The sequence below is a fragment of the Manis pentadactyla genome, chromosome 6, assembly GCF_030020395.1.
Source record: "Manis pentadactyla isolate mManPen7 chromosome 6, mManPen7.hap1, whole genome shotgun sequence".
Taxonomy (NCBI): domain Eukaryota; kingdom Metazoa; phylum Chordata; class Mammalia; order Pholidota; family Manidae; genus Manis; species Manis pentadactyla.
In genome coordinates this window covers 146,614,806-146,636,566 of record NC_080024.1, presented here as the reverse complement: position 1 = coordinate 146,636,566, position 21,761 = coordinate 146,614,806, and the positions used below count along the sequence as shown (strand labels likewise).

Genomic DNA, 21,761 nt, shown 5'->3' with positions numbered 1-21,761 from the left:
TGATGGAAATGCTGCATATCTTGATAGGGGAGCAGGTTCCAGGGGTGTAGGCTTTTGTCAAAAGTCATCATACTGTACACAGAAAACGTGTTCTTTCTGCTGAACGTAAGTTATACCTGGATGAGAATTTTTAAAACAAAAAAGTGGCTTGAGTTTGGCAAAAAAGAAAAAGCAGGCGTGATGGAAACGACCCCCTTTGAAGGGATTTTTCCTTAAGGTTGGCCAGCAGGAACTGAGAAACGCCTGTGTGTGAGCAGTCCTACTGCATGGGAAATCTTTGCAAGGCGAGCAAATCAGCCCCGCTTATAGAAACCACAGCTGGTTAGATGCATGAGTCTGTGTTTTCATGTGTTTTTTTATCTTTATGTCCATTTTTGTTTGGCTCATTTCCATATTCAATTGGATTTTGTCTTCTGTTTCCTGACTACGACTCCCCCAAAGTACCTAATATCCCAGGCCCGTAGAAAACAAATGCCGAGTACACGTCCACTGGCCCCCTGAGACAGAGAGCTTCTCCTCCCTCTGGGTCCTTCTACTGAAATCAGCCAGCGCCTGTTGGCTTTCAATGCATATGTAAAAATGGAAAGTGAAAGGGGAAACATCCATACTTGCACTGGTTTTGAGAAAATTCCCAGCTATCCCTGCTTCTACAAAATCCTTTCCAGAACTTACTTTGGGAAAACTACTTTTGCCCAACAAGGAAAAGAAAATGTGTAGTCGCTAAGCAGTGATACTTTCAAATAAAACAGTCAAATGATGTGTCTGAATGTGGGCGAGTGGGGGCAATGAGGGCTTGCTCTTCTTTCCCGCCTCTTCCTGGCAGAGCAGAACAGGTGTGGAAATTCCCACACGTTACACTGTACCAGCTTACATGTTTGTCTACTTTTAGGAGTTTCATGGTTTTTTTTTTTTTTCCTGACAAGTCTGTCTTTTTGTCATCATCTCATCTTGAAACTAGAGAGGAAGGGAATGGAAGGTCGAATTGCTAATATCAGAGGCTTCTGGAAATTCCCCTTTTATGCTACATGAGTCTTTCTTAAGAACAGTTCTCTTTCAGTTGTGTTTTTGTGATTTTGGTGACAACCACTCTGCCCAGTCCTCTGCTGTACTTCAGCGTGCTGGCAGCCCTCTGTAGAGCATGAGTGGACGCGGGGAGGGAAGATGGTGATACGCATTGTTTGGGAGAAGAGAGCCCAGTGCGGATACTTTCTTTTTTTTTTTTTAAGCTGAATCCCTGAACATAAATCTATGTTCACATGATTTAAAATAATTAAGTTATCCAGTATCTTTTATAAACTGATGGATCTCACACAAATTAATGACTCACCACTGCCTGAGTGGCGGGCAGATATTTAAGTAAGCTGGACATTCCTGTTGGCGTTCTGAGTGTTAACGCTTACCATCAGCTCCAGGTACAACCTGGCTTAGTTGAAGCTGACCGACCTGTTTGCAAGTCAGTACAATGCCAGGTGAGTTTAAAGCAAAAAGCATTTTTTCCCATGCAGCTTCAAGAGATGCCTTTTGAAGATGGATGTAGGACTTGGATTCTGGTGCTGGGACTGGCTTGTGTCCCACGTGCCCCCAGGTGGATAGGGCCTGAGTGGGGCCAGCAGGTAGATCAGGCCCCTCGAGCGAGGCAGATCTTGCTGCTCTTGGGATTGGCTGACAGGCTGCCTGGGGGGCTCAGTGGGCCCAGTGCGGGCTGACACCTGGAATGGAGGAGAGTGTGTGACAGCCAGTCCCAAGGCTGGGCTTTGAGGACTATGCTAATTAGCAAAGTCTCTGCTAGGGTCAGGTCACTGGGCTGCCAGGTAAACAGTATCAGGTTATTTCTGCCTTGGCAGAAGGAGCCAGTGAGCTAAATGCCTTCACTGGGAGTTGCTCTCAGCAGTTATTTATTAATTGCATCTCAAAGCACCAGTAGGTTAGACAAGAAAAATCCACCCCCAGCAACTCTCTCTCTGACTTCCTTACTCCCCCACCATCCTTACCAGCCACTCCTCCAGCCCGGGGAAACAGAGGACCCTCCCACCTGGGAGCTTCTCTGGGGCAGCCAGCTTCCCAGGTCTTTGGGGTGACCAACCCGTTCCCTCCTCAGCCAAACCGCCTCTTAGATTCTAGGCCAGGTGAGTTGAGACCCTGTCGGAGCTTTTCTTATGAAATGGCTTGTCTTTTGAGTTTCTTTTTCCTGCTACATTGAACCCTGTATATGTTTGTTTTCTTTCTAATTATGGCTTTAAAAAAAAAAGAAAAAGAATGTTTGGGTAGTGTAAAAGTTTTCTCATATCCACACTGGAAACTCCCTGGTCACCGTGAAACCCGGACAGGTGCCTCTTTGTTTCTCTGTCAATGAACCATGTGTGCACGGCCTGGAAGTCAGCTGCTGGTAGCCACAGCAGGCACGGGCCAGCCTCCGTGTTCGAGAGGGACTGAACAGCCCCAAGTTAGGGGGGAAGCCTGCCGCTCCCCTTCTTTTTTGATCTTCTGATAGAGACCACATAGTGTTCTCTTCACGGTATTTTGATGGCATATGGCATATAAACACAGGTGTGACCTTTACACCGTGCACAGCATTGCAGTTACAATAAGTGAGAGAAGATAAAGTCAGCTGGAGTTTAAGGTTAAAGCCGAAAACAGCTAATACTAATATTAACTGAAAACAATGTCACAGAGCCAGGCAGGCATAGGTGCCCCTCTGTGGGCCTCTGTTCAGTTGCCTCTTGCATGGTTTTAGGGACCAGCCCTGGGCAAAGGGTTTCCATGAAATAAGAAATGTCTGGAGGTGTGCACACACTTAGTGATGCATGCTCTGAGGGGACCCTCCAGGACCGCCCTCCTGGTCCTGATTTCCTGATGCCTGACTGGCTGTTGGGGAGCGTTAGGAACTTACATAAATCTATATTCCTCATGGTATGTCCGGTCCTGGCTTCCATGATGGCTGGCTTTTAACTTCTCTGGGACTCAATTTCCTCACTTAAAAATTAAGGGGGCTTGGACCCTATTTCTTCAGCTTTGCGCATTCTGGTTTTTCCTGGTAGAGGCTCAGCTTGGAAGCCTAACACCATTCGAATCCTTAATTCCTCAGGAAAAAAGTCATTGTCAGACCCACAATTAGCTTAATTGTTTATTTGTACAAAAGGCTTTCCTTTGCAGCTCCAGCACTAAATTTGGAGGAGGGTGGCCCCAGATTCCTATTCACATGAGTAGCCACTGGGGCTTTTTCTTACTGAGCAAACAGCTCAGAGGAGGGAAAACGGAGAAGATGGAGAGCAGAGTTTCCACCATTTGCACCTCCATCCTAGCGCTGCCTCTGGGCCAACGCTCACCTGAATCTCCTGTTGCCCAGGAAACTGGACAGTCAGGACTCCAGGCCAAGTCCCCCGGGGTCATGTGGTCACTGAGCAGAGCAAGAGAGGACCACCCAAATCAGGACTTGGAGAGCAGTTCCCTGGCCCCAGAGGGAAGTCTCTGTTTCTGTTTCTATGAATGTCAAGGGCACGGGCAGGTGGATACGTGGCACTTAGTGCTCAGGTACCGGTGAGATGGGGGAAGAACAGGCCATTGGGTCTGGCCTGCCAGTACTCTAAGGCAGGGCTTCTCAGCGGGGTGGCTTGGCCTCCCAGGGGACAGTTGGTAAGGTCTGGAGAATTTTTGGCTGTCCCAGCTTGGCAGGGGTTTCTATGGGAATTCAGTGGGTAGAGGCCGGGAATGCGCCCAACATCCCTCCGTGTCCTCCCCCAACAAAGAATTACCCAGCCCCTAATGTCAGCTGACCTAAGACCTATACTTTGTAAGTCCAAAGCACTGGGCCCGGGGGAGCAGAACAGTCATTTGTGCTTTCCCCTCAGGGCAGTGCCCTGCCCCGGGGCTCCTGGGTAAGGCTCTGTGCCTACTGCTCCCCTCCCCTCCCTGTCTTCTGTCCTCTCAGTCTTTTCTGTTTTTTCCTTCTCAGCAAACCTCATGAATATGAACTGGGGGCATTCAGGGCTCAGTGCAGAAGCGATTTCTGGCTTTTCTTGGGAAATGCTGTCAGGCAAGCCAAGCCAAGCAGGTGTCCCCAAAAGACTAGTGCACCTCACCGTGGTCACACCAGTAGCCCTCACCTGGGAGATGCAGGATGAGCCTCTGACTTGCAGAGAATAAAGCCAGGGTTGGGGTGCCAGAGAGGGTGTGACAGAGGGGAGAGGGCTCGTGGTGGCCCCGGGCAGGCCCTGCTCTTCCCACACCCACTACCGCCCCACTGCTGCTCTCCTGACCCCCACCTGCCTGCCCAGCCCTCTTTCCATTCCGTCCCAGCCACCATCCTACTCTTCCCTTGCCACACCAACAGGGGGCAGCAGAGAGCAGCAGACGCAGACTAAAAGCAGCAGACCCAGTTGGAACCATCCCCTGGACTCCGGAGCTTCCTGCAGCTTCCGTCCCAGAAGGTGGACTAGGACCCTCCTCGTACACCATCTCCGTCCCAACCCTCAGCCCCAGAGAGCTCCCCAGCCCCAGCTCACACCGTGTATCCCGCGCCAACCTGTGGAGAGCCTTCAGCCTTGGGACTCACCTGGTTTTACTGCCTTGCTGCAGAGTTTCTCAACCTTCCAAAACGAGGCTATTCTGCCTTGTCAAGTTGACTGTCCATCTCTTGAGGCTCTGCTCAGCCCCGGCTGTCTCCCCACGCCCCAGTGCAGCACCTTCACACAGTCTGTGTTCAGCGCAGGCCTGCCGACCAAGGGCACCTCTGCTGCCTGCCCACTGTGCCCCCTCCGGGGCACACTCACGCCAGCCCTTGCGGCCGATGCGACCATCCCCTCTTCTTTACAGATGAATAACAGGCTCAGCGGCTTTAGACATCTTGGCCAAGTTCTTAAAGCTATGAAGTAGTAGATTTGGAAATCTGACTCACATTCTAGACTCTGCCACATGCCATATTTCTGTCCCAGCCCCAGACAGTTCCTACGCTCTTTTACAATGTGTAACGCGTCTGTCTTTCTTGAGCATAGTTTTAACTTTGCTTCATTTTGCAAACACTTCCACGGGTTTTACCAGGTGCCAGGCACTGTTTGAACCTGGAAGACAGAGATGAGTAATAGGCAGGCACTGCCCTCGAGGCAGAGACAGACCTGTAGCAGTGAGCTCAGTGTGAGCAGAGATGGGACAGGATGAGAAGTGGGTGTGATGGGGAGGTGTTGGGGCTTGGTCAAGAAAGTTGCATGCACAAGGATGTGGTGTGAGCCAGGGTCAGCTGGAGGCATGAGGTTGCAGGCTGATGCTGCTGGTAGTTACATGGAGGTGAAGGCGTGAGGTGGGCATGGGGAGAGGCGAGGCTGGAGGCAGGGATCAGGGCCAGTTCACCCTGTGGATTATGGGGAGCCACTCAGGGCATTTGGATGAGTGAGAAGGAGACACTTGCTTTGGTGGTTTAAGAGGACCCACTAGCGGCAGTGCCAAGTGCAGGTGGATGCAAGATGATGTCACAGAGGGTGAGCAGGACTGACATGGTGGGGTTAAGGGACCTGGCATCAGTGGGATTAGAAAGAGGAGACATCCACACGGTAGTGATGTCAGTGATGGTGTGGCGGTAGGGAGGGAAGGGACAAGCTGAGGGTCACTGGGGTTTCCGGCTGGGATGTAGGCTGTCTAAGTGCTACTGCCTCTCCATCAGGCTGCCTCCTGGAAGGCTGAGGTGCCGAATCAGAGGCCAATCAGTGAGGCAGCTTCTCAGATGGGAGAGAGCAGGTGGGCAGCGCATCTTGGTGCGTGTGAATTCGATGTTATCTGAGACCAAGTCGAAGTTGTATCAGTATGCTAGCCTCTGGTATTCTCCGCTGAAGAAGCCGTTGTCAAACAGGTAGGAAATATTAAAACTGAGGACATGGCGGGGCCTTATCACCTGACTGATGTGGAGGCATCCTGTTATATGACGGATAGTCTGTAATTTCATCAAACCCAAGTAATCCTGTCTTCCCATGGGACGGGAGCCTGTCTGAGAACAGGCATGTGAGGTGTTTGTTTATTTGTTTGTTTTGCCTCTTGGGAATACTTTGCACCTTATGATTTAGCAGTAAGAAAGTAAGAACATTTAGGAGTAACATTCTGTGGATGGGGAGGCCAGTTAGTTTGACAAAAAGCCCTGAGCACAGATGCTAGAAGATTAAAGAACAGATTCGGTCATTGCAATCCCTTCTGCCCTTGCTTGACTTGGCACTCAAATCTCAGGCCTTTGGACTAACTCTGGGCAAGGCTTATACAAATTAATGGGGGGAAAAATACCTTGATTTTTAGAATTTCTTGAAAGAGGTATGTTTTTAAAATTTCAAGTACCTAGAATTGGGCACACAAGGTGTGGCCAAGTGGCAGTTCTGCTTAGTGACTAATGACCACATCAAAACTCCAAGCACAGTGTGGTATGCTCCGTTCCTGTGCCTGGAACAGCTACATCGGTTTGGTGTCAAAGACATGTTTCTGAAGAACTTGAGTGCTGTTTTCTCTTAGTTAGATAAACAAACTCCTTGATATCTATTAATAGCTCTTTGTGAGTGAGCCTCCCATAGGCTGCCCAAAGGAGAGGTCTGGCAGGTTGGCTGGTGAGTAAAGGCTGTCTGTTTTGATCAGGATCTCAGCATTTCCTTTCCAAGCCCCACCTCGGTGTTCTGAATTAGTGTTTTTCAGACTGTCATCCAAAGCTGTCCTGCCAGCTGCTCTAGATTATATACATAGAGAGCAGCTACCGAGTCTGCTCCCTCCTGTGAAGGGGCCGGGCCTTGAGAACTAGCCAGTGGCCCCATTTCACTCTGTTTGCTAGCTCGTTTATCCAAGAGCTCAATGCACCACTGAAAACTTGCATTTAACAGAAAGCCAATGTTTGGGGGGCATTTTGTTTCAACTTGGTTGTGTTTGAACATTTATATTTATAATAGTGCTAATCTCTAAGGGATTCAGATCACATTAAGAACTTTATATAAGGCTGCCAAAGAAATTAGCATGTATCCACATGACTGGGAAGGACGAGAAATTGGGTTGGGCCTACTGAAATTTAATAAGCTCCAACTTTCATTTCAATGATTTTTTCCTTGAGATTTTGTTCTGAAACCATTCAGTCACATGTTCTGTGCATACACATTTCCCCCTGCACCTCTAGCTTGTCCTGTCACCCTTGCGCCCTGACCCTCGCCCACTATGGCTGCCTTGCCTGGATGGACGGGCCTGCTTCATCTCGTCCCTCCCCACACTCTCATGGCCCATGTGCTGTGCCACACATTCTGTCACTGAGGTCATTCTCTTTCGTATTGCTCGCTCCTGCTTCCTAAGTATTTGTCTCCAACTAGAGGGGGAGGAGTGGTTATAATTTTCTCAAGTCCACCCCAGAGTTTGGGTCATATTCATCATATAACTGGTACCAAATAAATAATACAGGATGGATGTCTAGTCAGGGGGTGGACTGGTGTGGTGGGAGGTAGATGGGCCATAGAAGAAAGTAGTTCAGTATCAAGACAGACATCGTCAGTATGGGGAAGGGAAATTTGAGGGGAAATCTGAACAGATCAGTTTGACCCATCTGTAAGGCTAATTTATGGGAAAACACGAAAAGGGGAAAATTCCCTTTGAGTAGCTGAGAGACAAATGAGGAGTAGGGAATGCCCCTAATTGCACTGCAGAGGAGGAAACCATGAGGACTCACCAAGTAATTTGTTGAAGCTTAATGTGACGGCTCTGTAAGTCAGGATGAAAAGAGGCCATTGGCCTTCTCGGTGGAGATACAGCTGATTGGTCTTTGAAGAGTGTTGTCTGTCCAACTGGACTGTGACAGGAGCCGCCCAGTAGTGTTTGGAGAGTCGGTCGCACTCTCCCAACCCGGAGAACCCCTTCCTGAGCATCACCTTTTACGTTGCAGTGCAGCATCCCTGGAACTTGCACTGCCAGAAGTTCTCTACAATGTGTGTAAGTTTCAGGATTTTTAGGACTCCCTCTCTTCAGTCTACTTCTTTATCCCTACATGGACAGTGCTGGTGTATCAAACTAAAACAGCTCTCCAAAAGGCTGAGCAGAATCCAGTTCTAGAATGTCTGCCAGGCTGTGGGATACAGAGAAGGCTTAGGGATAACATTTCCACAGCATTAGGGGGACATAGTTTGAGAGGAGACTGATAGGATCAAAGACAAACGCTAAGAGAAAGTGAGGGGATGGCAAATTCAGAGGGATATGGGAAGAAAAAAAAAGAGTAAACATAGCGATAGAAGAAGAAAAATTATTGTAATGTCTGATGGACAAAAGTGATTTTCCTGCTTTTCTCTGGGCCCCTCTGGGCCCACCACTTTTGCTAGAAGGTGAGAGCAGGTGCTTTCTGTGGCATTCCCTCTGGAAGTGATGCTGCTGAAGGAAGAGGAGAGAAATCTTTCTACCAGATATCCATTTCTTTCATTTTGAGGCTGACTCAAGCAAAGTGGGGACAAAATCACATCTGGACAAAGGAAACTTCTCTCCCCAAATCTAAAAGCCTTATGAAATGAGAACCCTTTCTGTAGAGAGCCATATAGTTCAGCATTGTGCTTGATTCCAAACAAAAACTAGAGAATTGGCTAGAAATCAATATTATTAGTGGCATCTCCTCCCTTCCTCACTCCTAACCCTCTGCCAGGCCACTGTGAGAACAGTGCTATTTTTCATGCCTGAAAGGAAAATTGGAGATTCCATCAAGAAGAGGGTTTTAAAGGAAGGCTGTGTTATTGCATTATTATTTGGACTCTCGCTCTAAATATATGAATGGTTCCAGTTTCTTTTAATATGGGTTGAAGGTGGCAGAGTTAAATCTCACTGAGCTAGAAGAGCAACTTAGGCAGAGACAAGTCCAAAGCCCTCTGTTGACAGCCAAGATTTATGATATAAATAAGCTTGATTTTTTTTCCCTCAGAGTTTATAAACTTTTCCAAAGAGACAGAGATGTTACAAGGGGGTAAGTCACTGCTGTATTCAAGGTTACGACATCCTGGCTCCGTACAAGCTAAATAGATGGGAGTCATCCCAGTGTTTAGGGAGGCCTTGTGAAAGGTTGAAAGGCAAGATACATTATGTCAGAATTCTGGGCTTGACTCCTGATTCCACTGTCAAGTAACCACGTGTCCTTGAAAAAGTTAAACATATCCCTGATCATCTGTAAAATGGTCATAACTTAACTGAGGGTTTTCATGAAGGTCAAACCAGTTGATAGATATTGAGGCATTTTATCAACTACAGTATGCCATGTGAATATTCTTTTTTTCATTTACAATAGATACCTTTGTAATCATGAGAAAGAGAAGGCTATTGTTTCATTCTCGATAGACATTCACTCTTGATTTAACAACTTTTTTTGTGTCCTGTTATGTCCCAGCCAACAGGCAGAGACCAGGAGGATCTGTTGTCACTTGTTAGTATTACATTATATTAGTGTGAGGTTTACTCTTCATCCAGCACCAAATGATAATTTTTGGCCTTTAAAAATAAGGGTTAAAGTCCAACAGCCAGAAAGATTAAGTTAATTTTTAATATAACACATCTTTTTGTATATTCTCTTTCATTTACATGGTGCTGGTGATTTTTTTAAATTAGATTTTCATCCAGGCATTTCATAGTCAAAATGATAAAGTTCCCTGTTCCTTGTAATTTCATTTCTTTTGATTTTCTTTTATTATGACGTGCATATCACTGACACTTTTTTTCCTGGAATGTTAAAAGTATACATCATCCAGCTAAAAGCAAAAAATACTGTCTCCATAAAAATGGAAAAAAGAGGAAAAATGGATATTCCTCTCTTTCGGTTCCAAACAAGGCAAAAATCCTTGTTCCTCATTCTTCAGACATGCCGAGGTTGATGTCATGGGTCCAAATGAGTTTTGAGTGATCCGAAATGAGAGAAGAAGAAGAAAAAAAAAAGTAGCTCAACAATCTTCTGAAACTTGAAAAACAAAATTTCCACAGTCTTATAACCCAAAAATGACTGAATGGATTTTCTCTGTAATTTTCAGGGTTTGGGAGACAAGGAAACATTCTGGGAAAAGACTAAGGACGGAAAGCTTCAGCTCAGGGGTTGCTCTAGGGAACCAAGAAATGCCGGAGGGCTGGAAAGGATCATGTGGGTGACACAGGGTGCTGTTGTCCAACGAACAGGGATGAAAACGATAAAAACTTTGGTTGGTATAGTAACTTATCATCAAAAGTTACCACTAATGAGTATTATTTCTGAGTGATACGTAGGACACTTCCAGGGAAGCCGTCTCTGAATTTTTCATAAAATCATCTCCACATTACTGAAATACGGCTTTCATTCCATTTGAACTGTAGTCCCAAATAGCTGGTTCCTAAGCAGGAATAGATGGTTGGGAGTTTAGGAACCCCGCCTGAGATTCTTGACTCCGGTGTGTTGAAGGTCTGGGGACCTCTTTGGATGTCTAGAATATCAAGCACATCTGTAGCTTCACTATTAGGGCAATTACTTCCAGATTTCCCCTCAGGAAACCAGCTCTGTGATTAGGGCTCTGTGTGCACCGGGACAGATAGAACGGCAGCTCTGGGACTTCTGGTGAGGGTCAGAAAGGCTCTGGTGACCTGTTTCTCTCAATGTCCCAATTACATAACCCTTTTCATTCTCCCTGTTCTTGATACACAAACACAAAACCGAGTCTCAGAATCTACAAGTTATGCAAACTTAGAACCAGAGAATGGCCTTCAAAAGACACAGGGCCTTCTCTTCCTATCACAAAGGAGGCTCTTGAAACTTGGAGAGGTGACTCCCTTGTCGGGGAAGAGAGGGCCTGGGCCAGGGGTAGCTGACGCCGAGACCCACAGCTTGCCCACTGTGTGCACTGTGATGTGATCACCATTTAATGTGATCAGCTCCTGAGCCGGGGCACAGCCCCACGCCGACTTTTGCCTTCGAAACAATGTGTTCTGCTGTCAGACATTAAAATTTGGAATTCTTTCTTGCTTAACAAAAGGTCTTACAGACTTGATGTCATAAATTTTTTAAAATTGAGATATGATTGATGGACAGCATAACGATTTGATATATAGCCAAACAATCACCACAGTATGTCTGTTAACATCCATCATCACACATAGTTACAGTTTTTTATTCTTGTGATGAGAACTTTTAAGATCTACTTTCCTGGCCACTTTCGAACATACAATACGGTATCATAAACCACGGTCACCATGCTGGACATTACGGCCCCAGGACTTATTTATTTTATATCTGAAGGTTTTACAAAAGGTCTTGTAGACATGATGGCAGTGAAATTATAACTTTTTAACACTTACAGTTGCCTTAATAAAATGACCTTTTCCAAGTGACATTCTGGGTTAGTAAAACTTATCTATTTGAACCTGTAATCCATCAACCTTGAACTTATGCCTGGGGTCAAACATCTCACAAAAACCCACCAGGTGTATGTGGAGTCACTCTAATATTTCTCTCACAGTTTTCTAGGTTGATTTAGTTGGTTACGATTACCTCGGAAGACACTGAAATGATGTTTCAGGTTTAAATGGAAATGAAAAGCACATACAGTTGTAAGACTTAAGAATTTCCAGGATTTGGCAGAGGTGAAAGCTCACAACGAAAACATGACATTTAGATGTTTTCGCTCTGCTCATTTGTCTGACATACATCCCTCTGCAGTTGTCCTATGGCCACATAACCAGTATTTAACCTGCCTGGGTTAATGGAGGCCGTAGAGCGAGCATCTTGCTCAGACTCCGGCCAGGCTCACAGGCCTGGCCTCCTGTTAGACTCTCACGGTCAGAGGGCACCAAGGAAGACTTCCGGGCCCGCACGCCCTCTCCTGCAGGCTTCAGGCCCAGCCCAGATTCTCCCATCAGGGCCACGACCGGGGTCCTGTCACGGGGACGAGGGCTGGCCAGTCCCCACACAGCTGTGGCCGAGCCCTTGCCCTGGCTGCTGGGGCCTCACATGTTCAATTGGCCGACGCGCAGCCTTCTACACATCTGAGAGGGTGGGGAATCACCATCTTCCAGGAAACTCAGAGCGAGCCTGTCCTGGAAGACAAAAATCAGAGCCAGGGAATGAACTTAAGCTGAGAAAATGCGAGACGGTGGGGTGAGGGGTATTGGGGGGCGGGAAAGCAAAGCAGAAGACAGAGGCAATGGGGAAAAACTGAATTTCAGGGGGAAAGGGATTTGGGAGGTAAGAGAAGCGTCCTGTCTGCGTTAACAGTGGGGTTGGGCGCCACGTTGTCAGCAGTCTGAGGCCGGCTGCGGCCCAGCCTTCTGTGCACCCCAGCGTTCAGCCTGGCAGGAGGGAAGGCGCCCCCCACTAAAGCGGGAGCTGAGCTCAGAGCCACCGTGCACGCGCAAGTGCCTGAGAGACCCGGGGACTCGCCTTCACTTGTCCGTCTTTAACTTGGTGTATTAGAGATTGTGCCAAGCAGATCCTCTCTGTTTCAACTCCTGAGAAACCCAAAGCGTTTCTGACCTTTTGGGCCTGACTGCGGCAATCACAAACTTGCCAGCCGTCCAGGAACAGACCGAAGATTAAAGGATTAAATACCCAGCCAGCAGACAGGTTCTCCGTAAAATGCTCTGTGGGCAGGTTTCCTAGGAATTCAAAGGTCTCAGGCTTCATTAAATTATGAAATATTTCCAAATTTAAGTCAGCAGAAGAAAACTTACTGGTCCTGAGCTGGCAGGGGGAGGCCTGGAGGAGGGGGCCCAGAGGTTGCTGGCTGGCCCGCAGGCTGCCGAACAGGGGCAGGTCCCTGTGGCCGGGGCCATGTGCCTCCCTCAGCCCTGGCTCTGCTCTGGTGGGGAGCTGCAGGGGTTCAGGTGCTTGGGGTTCAGCAGGAACTGTGAGCAGAGCGCCTGGAAGGGTGGAAAGCCAGTCATCACTGGGCAGGCTCTTGGGCCACCTATTTGAATGTCCTAAGCAGGCCTCGAGTTGTATTTGCTTTTGTGATTCAGGAAAATTTTGCTCCCCTTTTACATTCCAGAATTCCCTATGAAACAACCCCGCTAATAGGAGGGCTTTTCCTGAACACGACGGGAGGAATTTCTCCTGCGGGATTCATGTCTCTATCTACATGGCATTTTTAAATACTCTTGAAGAGGCGCGTGCAGTATCAGCCACCAGGGCCAAACCACAGACTGAGGGATTCCGGAATGCTGCACACGTTCCCATGAGATCGAGTTCTGCAGAGAGCCCGGGGGCAGGCCCTTCTGACTCGTGCTTTCTCTGTGGTCATGGGCTTCTCTCTGTGAATGCTCACTCTGACTAGCCCTGGCTGTGTCCACAAGCCCCCTGAGGACCTGCCAACACCATGGCCCAAACTCCCACTTGATTCTATGCCCCTCCTCAGGACTTCCTGTTTAACCTCTCATATTGAACTGTTGTCTCCCCAAGGCCTGGATCTCCCTTCTGTCTCCAACAGGAGAAGCAAAGTGCAGTTGAAAAAGCTGCACACCTACGGGTTGCACAGTCCTTGATTCAAATTGCAGCTTTGCCACACATGAGCCGTGTGACTTTGGGCAAGTTGTGTGACCTCTCTGCCCCGCCGTATCTTCTGTATAATGTCCTTTGTAAGAGCTGCCTCGTGGGGTCTGGTACAACAGGTAGTATTCAGATAAGTGGTTTGACTGTGGTTGGATTGCCTGACTCAGTTATGTCCACAGGAGGGATGGAAGCGAGGGCACCAGGGTCACACTTGTGGAAGTGCCACACAGAGCTAGCAAGGGCCGTCCAGTTGGCACCAGCTTTAGTATGAAAAGCATGTTGCACATGGATCCAAGATCCATGCACTTGGACAAAGGGTCCCCTCAGTGGAAATAACAATTTGCTAGAGCCAAAGACTCGTCTGAAGGCTCTGCCAGCCCAAATAAATGAGCTACTTCTTATGACCTTAGCAAACAATATTTATGGTGAGACACATGCCATCTCTCCGTGGGCCCACTGGAGGAGCCTTTACGGAGTCCTTGATTGGGGTAAGACACTGTACTGGGTCCAAGGAGTGGTTTTCGTACAGATGCCATGGCCACCCACATTTCCCTGCAGCACTGAGGGGGGCATTTTGCCCAGAGCAGGTGCTCAGTGCATATTTGCACCATGGAATCAACTTGAGCTGACCCACCCGAACGTGCCAGTGATGGCAGGAGCTGCAAGGCCACGCATGTAGCTGGGGACATCACCTGCTCACCTGCCAGGAAGTCCTGTGAAGTTCCAGCCCAGCCCCTTGCCTGAAGAGTAAGTCAGTGTAGTGAGACCCAGGGGTGTGGCTCGGATCCCATTCTGGCTCCAGCCAGCAAATACTTGAGCACCTTCTGCAGGCAGGTCTGCAGGTCCGGCAGGCTGTGCACTGCCGGATGCAAATGTGTTGAGTGTAGAATGGGAAGTGACAGTTACTTGGAAGTTGAGCTCCCAGGGCACAGCTTCTCTCCTCCTAAGTGCCCACTGCTGACGCCACTGACAGGCCTTGTTGATGTCCACAGCAGGCTCACCTCACTGCTAGCGGGAGTCCTTGTACGGGGCCAGCCAGCTGTCAGCTGCCCCGGGGAGGCTGTGCTGAAGGGATGTTTGCAGCCCCTCCACTCGCTGGAAGCTCACCCATGGTTGCTTTCAGGATCTGTCTGTCTGTCTGTCTATCTCTGTCTTCTTCTCCCTGTCCTTCTGTGTGTGTAGGTACCCCCACCACCATCTCTCTCTCCCTGTTTGCATATATGGCTCTTTATTGTTCTGGTAACAGAAAGCACGCACAGTCAGAAGTTCTTCACGGTAAACATGTATTTAGACGCGAGGTCACGCCAGCATCTGTGCCTCCCTGCAATGAGCCTAGGTCTGGAGCCACGGCGCTGGCCTTGCCCGCGTCAGTCCCAGTGCTAGCAGCTGTCGCAGGGACAGAGACCTTGCGTCTGCCTGTGATGGGGCTCTCTTCCCAGACACAGGAAGACTGCCTGATGCGGAAGGAAGAGGATTGTCAGAGAGCCAGGCCGTGCGCCTTGAAGTGCATCTGTTTTTATTCATGTTGAGTCTTTCCAGGTGAACTGAACTAAATCACAAATTACAAAGCGAAAGCAGATTTTTCTTAGCACGCCCACATGGAGCCCAGTGAGTACTTCCCAGGCCCAGAGGGGCCACTCGCTCTTCGTACTGCAGGTGGCTCTGTGGTGTGCGGGAGAGGCTTCTCCCACGGGTGCCCTGCTCTGAGGATCACCTGGGTCGTTTTGACTATCAGGCTGTGACTTGCAGGGCCGCTGAATTGGGTAGCTGGGAACAGAGTAAGGTTTATTGTATCTTGGGGTGCTTTTGAGCTGATATTAGCATCCTGGGAGGTTTAAGCAGAATTTGCTATGTTCTTGCTGCGAACTGAGAACCACAGGGCCAGCACAATCGGGGGCAGATCTGGCCCTGACCCGTGTCTGAGTCTGTGACAGAAGCAAGGGCCCCAGAGCCCATGCAGTGGGGGGCTTCCAGAAAGGACACCCATGCTGATTTCTTACCCTGTCCTGAAATCAAGCGTCAGACCAGACGTGACTAGAGGCTGGCAGCACCGCACTAAGGACGATGTCCACAGAAAGTCGGTCTGCTTCGCTCTTTCCACTCTGACATGCCCCCCTCCAGACCTGAGGCCACTTTCAGCAAGTTCCTATTAGGAAATGCGGGTTCTTTGTACTCCCCACCACCACCACCCTCAGTCAACACTTGCTGATTTAAACAAGTGCGAATCAGACATTTGGCCCCCAACTCCGGCGCTCCACGGTTAATAAATGAAGGATCCCTTTCCCCCTGGCCCCCAGCAGTGGCATCCTGATGACAGTGATTAGGCCTAGCAGTAGAACTCAACAAGCATCTGCTTTCAGTCCCCATTTTCTGGCATATTTTCATGAATTAACTGGCGGCAGGGAGAGCAGCAGGCCCCTCGCCGTGTGTTCACAGGCCACGTGGCCACACTGCACACGTGGTCCAGAGAGTGTGGTCCAGGGAGCATACGCGCACCTGCTGCCGAGCTTACGGTGATGAAATGCGTGCTCACGAACACCAAGGCTGGTCTGGACACCGGCGAGGGGGCCGGGAGAGGAGCCACACCTGAGACTCCAGAACTCAAGGAAGAACAGTTGGGGGACACATGGCAAACGCTAGTCCACCGAGGGCCGCCGGCCTGCATCAGGCAGTGTCGGGTCCCATCTGATGCTGAGGAGAAGCAAATCTTCCCCCCTACTCCCAGCTCTGAAGGACACTGACATTGCCAGTTCTGATTAAAATTGGCGTGAGAGGCAGAGGGCTCTGTGCAACAAATGCCAGGATTATGGTCATAAAAACAAAGAAATGGGAAGCACACAGGCATGTCAGAGGCCAAGACAGCTTGGCTATCACGTTGGAGAGATGAGGGATTCCAGGAGCCCCAGAGAATGACACTCACAGCAGGAGGTACTGAGGCCACGTGGGCTTGGGGGCAAGCAGAGGGGAAGGCCAGTGGGTGGCAGAAAAAGTCCACAGAGAGGAACAGGCCAGTCATTTACAGCAGGTTCAGTAGCACAGTTTCTGGTGTGCATCAGGATACCCCAAATCACATCCTGGGAGATGCGTGAGAAAAGATAGAAAATGAGATCATTAACTGTGGAAGCCCAGGGTGGTAGATTGGAGAGATGATCCTTGGAGATTAGCTACCGATCAGGTTTTCAGATGAGGAAAGCCGGAAGTGGTGAATTGTTCACCCAAATTGCCCCTCAGCCATCCTACCTCTTCATCCAGAACAGTTTTCAGCCACCATGCCACCTCCTGTGTTTTAAAAAAATCATTAAAAGGAGGGTGAAGGTTGTGCAGTTTCTAATCAAAGGAGCCCCATTTTCCCACACACCTGTGAACACAGGTTGCAGAACAAGGCAGTCCTTCAGGCAGATTCTGTGTGGTTTAAAAATAGTTCAGTCCCTTTCTTTAGGTAGTGTGAGAAATGTAATCAAGTTTTTTTTTTTATAATGGAGAAAGCATTGAATTCAATTTAAAGTGATTGACTGGTTTTTAGTATATTCACAGGTTGTACATCTCTCCCTATTACCTAATTCCAGGACTATTTTGTCACTCCAAAGAAAAAAAGCCCTGTGCCCATTAGCCATCACTCACCATTCTTCTCTATCCCCAGCCCCTGGCAACCGCTATCTACTTCTATCCCTGTGGATTTGCCTATCTTGAACTTTTTATATAAATGGCACCATACGATGTGTGACCATGTATGCCTGGCTTCTTTCACTGAGTGTAATGTTTTCATGGTTCATCTGTGTTGTATCTTGTATCAATGCTTTGTTCCTTTTTATGTCTGGATAATATTTTGTTGTGTGGATCTACCCCCTTTTGTTTATCTATTCATTAGTTGACGGACATTCGGGTCATTTCCTCTTTTGGCTCTTCTAAGTAATGCTAATGTGAATATTTGTGTACAAATATTTATGTGAACATAGATTTCCAGTTACGTTGGGTATGTATCTAGGAGTGGAAGTCGGATCACGTGGCAACTGTCCAGCTTTCTGAGGAACCACTACTGTTTTCCACAGCCCCTGTACCATTTTCCATTCCCACCAGCAATGTGTGAGGCCTCCATTTGTTCGCTCTTCCCACCAAACTTGTTATTGTCCATTTTTTACATCATAGCCATGCTAGTGCATATGAAGTGGTCTCTCCTTGTGGCTTTGATTTGCATTTCCCTAACGGTGAGCATTTCTTCATGTGTTTACTGGCCATTTGTATAGCTTCCTTAGTGAAATGTCAGTTCCAGTCTATCTGTTTTGTAACTGGGCTATTTGTCTTTCTATTAATGAGTTGTAATTATCACACTTCTTGTATTCAACATATCTTCATGCCCAACACAATATCATTTGGTGGTGTTGCCCCCCAAATGGTGAAAGTAGCCTAAGCCCTCAGCAAGGAAGAGCCAAGCACCAGAAAAATGCAGGCACTTAGAGGCTTCTAGCCAAAAGGAGGCCTTGGAATGAGGAAGGTAAGGAAAAAAAATGAAGAGACTTTGTTTTAAAGCCAGGACACTGCCAGGCAGGTTCCTGCCAGCACAGTGCCTGTGGGATCCTGTGGAAGGGGCCCTACTCAGGCCTCAGTGGGCGTGGCTGTAAGATGAACACGACACACATGCAAAGCGCTTTGGAAACTCTTGAGCCATTAAAGCCGCTGAGAATTATATTACCAGGCAGTTCTTACAGGGCAGAGCCTGTGGGTCGTTAAGCTGTAAGATTCCTCAGCACCTTATAAAGATGTTTGGTTCATGAAACAACCAGAAGATGAGATTTTAAGACGGAGGATAAATATGGCCTTTAGTTTCTCCTGTTTGGGTTTATTATATGAATATGATGAACCCAACAGGACAATTATTAACATATTTTAACACATTCTGCTATTGCTGCATGGCTTTGCCCATCTCCCACCTATGGTCCTTTGAAGCACAGGGCAGTTGGCATCTCCTGGCAGGAGTGCCCTCGCCTCTCAGCAGGATTGGCATAGTGGGTGCCTGGGGAATTTGTCTGTGTGCTTCCTTCCAGATAGCACCTCCTACCCCACCCACATGGCAGTGAGACTAGCACCCTCTTAGATCCCGCCCTGGAACTGGCCGGCTCTGGCTCGAGGCTCCTCCAGCAGGTGTACACAGCACATGCCTTTGACCTGGTGCCTGGCTGCAGGGGTTCCGGAGCATCAGACCCCTTTGCAAATCATCTTCATGCTGTGCCCCTGCTCAGGAAAGGGAGGAACTCTGGGGCTTCTCATTTTCTGCCCTCCCTAGCTCCTGAGGGCCTCCTGCCTGATTTGCCTCCCTAGCTCGATTTGCATAACAAAATACACCCAAACTTCCCTACCAAGTGGGGTAGGCGGGCAAGTTTTGTTTTTTGTTTTGTTTGGGTTTTTCATCTCCTGCCATGTGTCTAGCAAGTTTCCAGTTACATCCAGATGACACTTAGATTAGGTTTCATTTTATGTCCCTGCCCTGTGATTCAACTAGCACCTCCCCCTGGGCCCGGAGTCCCTCCAAGATGGAGCTTCTTTCAGGGAGCTGGCCTCGGGGGTGGCCCTGCAATCCTGACGGGGGGTCATTGTACTTCTTGTGCTTGGCTTTCTCTTCACATCTGCAGGCTGGGCAGCTGTGTGTCCTTCCGTGACATGCTTGAGAGTTGGGTCATTTTTTTTTTTTTTTTTTTGTCCTTTCCTTTTCCCCCAAACCCGGAATCAATATTTTGGGAGAGAAGGGAGGGTGAAGGAGGAAGAGCCACAGGGGATAGAAGCTTGCAGCTGCCAAAGCCCCCCCAATCTGCAGATGGAACCTCAAGACTCATTCAGCACAAAGTGGCTGCAGAGGAAATCCTGCTCAGCCAATGATAAGGGGGGAAATGGAGTCACTTCCTCACCAGCTGCTTTATTCAGGTAGAAAAAAGTCCTCACTTCCTCGAGGGTGCTGTGCTGGCCACAACGTGCAGCAGCGCGGGCCGCCTGCTTCCCCTTTTGATCTCAGCCCTGGTTGGAAGGTTGGTGTCCGGAGAATCACTGCTGCCTCGGCTTCAGGAAGGTCACTGATCTCTCTGTGCGTGTCCCCCTTTTTCCCTCCTTCGCGTCCTTCCTTCTCTCTCTCCCGACATGCTCTGTCGCCTGGCAATTGCCTATTCGTGGGTGCTGTGTCTTGGAGCCCTCGTAGGTGGCTTTCCAACTGATGCTCACACCCCTTAGTGGAATGCAGGCCTGGTTGCCATGGGGGAGGGGGTCTTCTTGTTCCTGTGGATGGCCAGAAACAGCTTGGCCCCCTGTCCTGCACGGTGGGCAGTATTGGTGGTGTTTTTCCACCTCCAGGCAGCATTTTCAAAGTATGTCTTCAGAACACAGCAGGACTCTCCCTGACAGTGGAGTACATGGTCAGATGTGTGTTTGGAAAACGCTGCTCAGCTTATCCGTCTCTTGGAGACTCACAAGGTGCACAGGTCGGGTTGTTACTCAAAATATTTACCAACCAGCATGGCACAGAGCCTGACCCATCAGATCCAACGCTGACCGTTAGAGTCTGGCTGAGCATCAATGCCTCATAGGAAGACACTAGAGGCTGCGCCATGAAAAGCACTGGATTTTGTTTAAGCCCATCATTTATTTGTCCTTTCAACACCCCCCCCTTTAAAAAATCATCTATTAAGATATGTTTGGAAAACCTACTCTATAGTAAAAGAAATAAGCTTATTTCAGTTCCACACACATTTGCTGAGTGCCTAACGTGTGACCGACACAGGCTCCCAGGATCCAAAGATAAATAAAATGTGGTCCCTGTTCCTCCAGGTGCTAGTAGTTGGATGGGGGAAGGCAGACATGTGAACAGGTGATCTTCAGACAGTACAGTGAACTGAGAATATCCAGGGATTATTTAGCTTAGCCCAGGGGCTTGGAGAAAGTTGCCTGCAGAAAATGATTACACTGAATCCCTGAATGAACCAAAGTTAACTTACAAGTGACAGAAGCTGAGCAGGAGAGCTAGGTTTCAGCCTGAATACTGGGAGCTGTGGATGCCACGTTAAGGAATTTGACAGCTTTGGTGCTGAGTGGATCCCTCCGGCTGCAACATGGTAAGTAGACTGAAGCTGGGCACAAGACAGGAGGCAGACCTCAGATGGGCAGTCATAGCAGTAATCCTGGGGAGAGAAGGGAATGGGGATAGAGACCTATTTATCGGTCAGATGGGTGGTGCATACAGTGCCTTATATTATCCCCTTGCCCTTTACCACTGCAGTGCTCACTGGCTTGACCTCCAGCTAGGAGGGATTCAGCATTGGCATGTCTTTCCCTGAGGGCTTTCTTTGGCCTCTCGAGTCCACTTTGTCTGGGTGCAAGGCCTGTGGGAAGTGCCAGGTATTGACACCTCTATAGGAGCTGCCCTCAGCCAATGAATGGAAGGAGCGGGCTGTATAAATACCCCAGCTCCCTAGCCTGTTAGGGGGATAGCAAAAGGTGCCTGCGCTGCCCTGGCCCCCAGGTTTCCCAGCAGGATTATGCCCAGCTGCCAGCAACAGTTACTTGGTAAGGCGATTTCATGGCTGCCTGCCCTTTTCTGTCTCACTTCCCCACTTCCCCACTCCCTGGGAGCATCTGTCAAGTGAACTGTTCACACGCAAGTCATTGTCTTAGGGTCTGCTTCTGGGGAAACCCAACCCGAGACTGTGGGATCTGCCAGTGAATGGGTGAAAGGTAAGGACGAGGACAACATTCAGGGGACAATCAGGGTGTGGAGTCACCTGACGGCAAGGGCACAGGGAGGGCAGGAGGAGGGGCCAGCTGGCCGGAGCTGTGACGGCTCCAGTTTGGGGCTTCTGGTGGGACATCATACAAAGCGACTGGAGTAGGAATCCGGCAGAGGGGCAGGTGGGGCTGGATGTAAGGATCGCAGAGACGTGATCGTAAGAATGACATTTAAGACCAGGAGAAGACGGTGCAGACCAGAAGCCCAGGGAGCCCTGAGGGCCTGTCAGGGCGGTGGAGTGGCCGGTGTCTGGGAAGGCGGCAGGGAAGAAATGCTGCAGGAGTGAAGACCCTCAGCGGCCCCGGTGTTCAGCGCCTCGGAGCCCTCCGGAAGCTGCAGCCTGGAAAGTGCAGTGGATGCAGCCACATGGAGGGTATCTGTGGTCTCCGGGGGTGATTTCAGAGGCACCATAGGGGAGCAGCCATGCTGGGTGGGCTAAAAAATGGGTGGGAACACAGCCGATTGGGATGCATGGGAGGGCGGGGGGAGAGAGAGGATGATCGTTAGGGTGAACACAGCATCAGC

At 49.0% G+C, this 21,761-nt stretch overlaps 1 protein-coding gene across 2 annotated transcripts in view; it reads left to right on the top strand.

The window, feature by feature from the left end:
• The window catches only part of BCL2 (BCL2 apoptosis regulator), a 214,686-nt gene that overhangs the window by 128,802 nt on the left and 64,123 nt on the right, over positions 1-21,761 (top strand). The window lies entirely within an intron of this gene.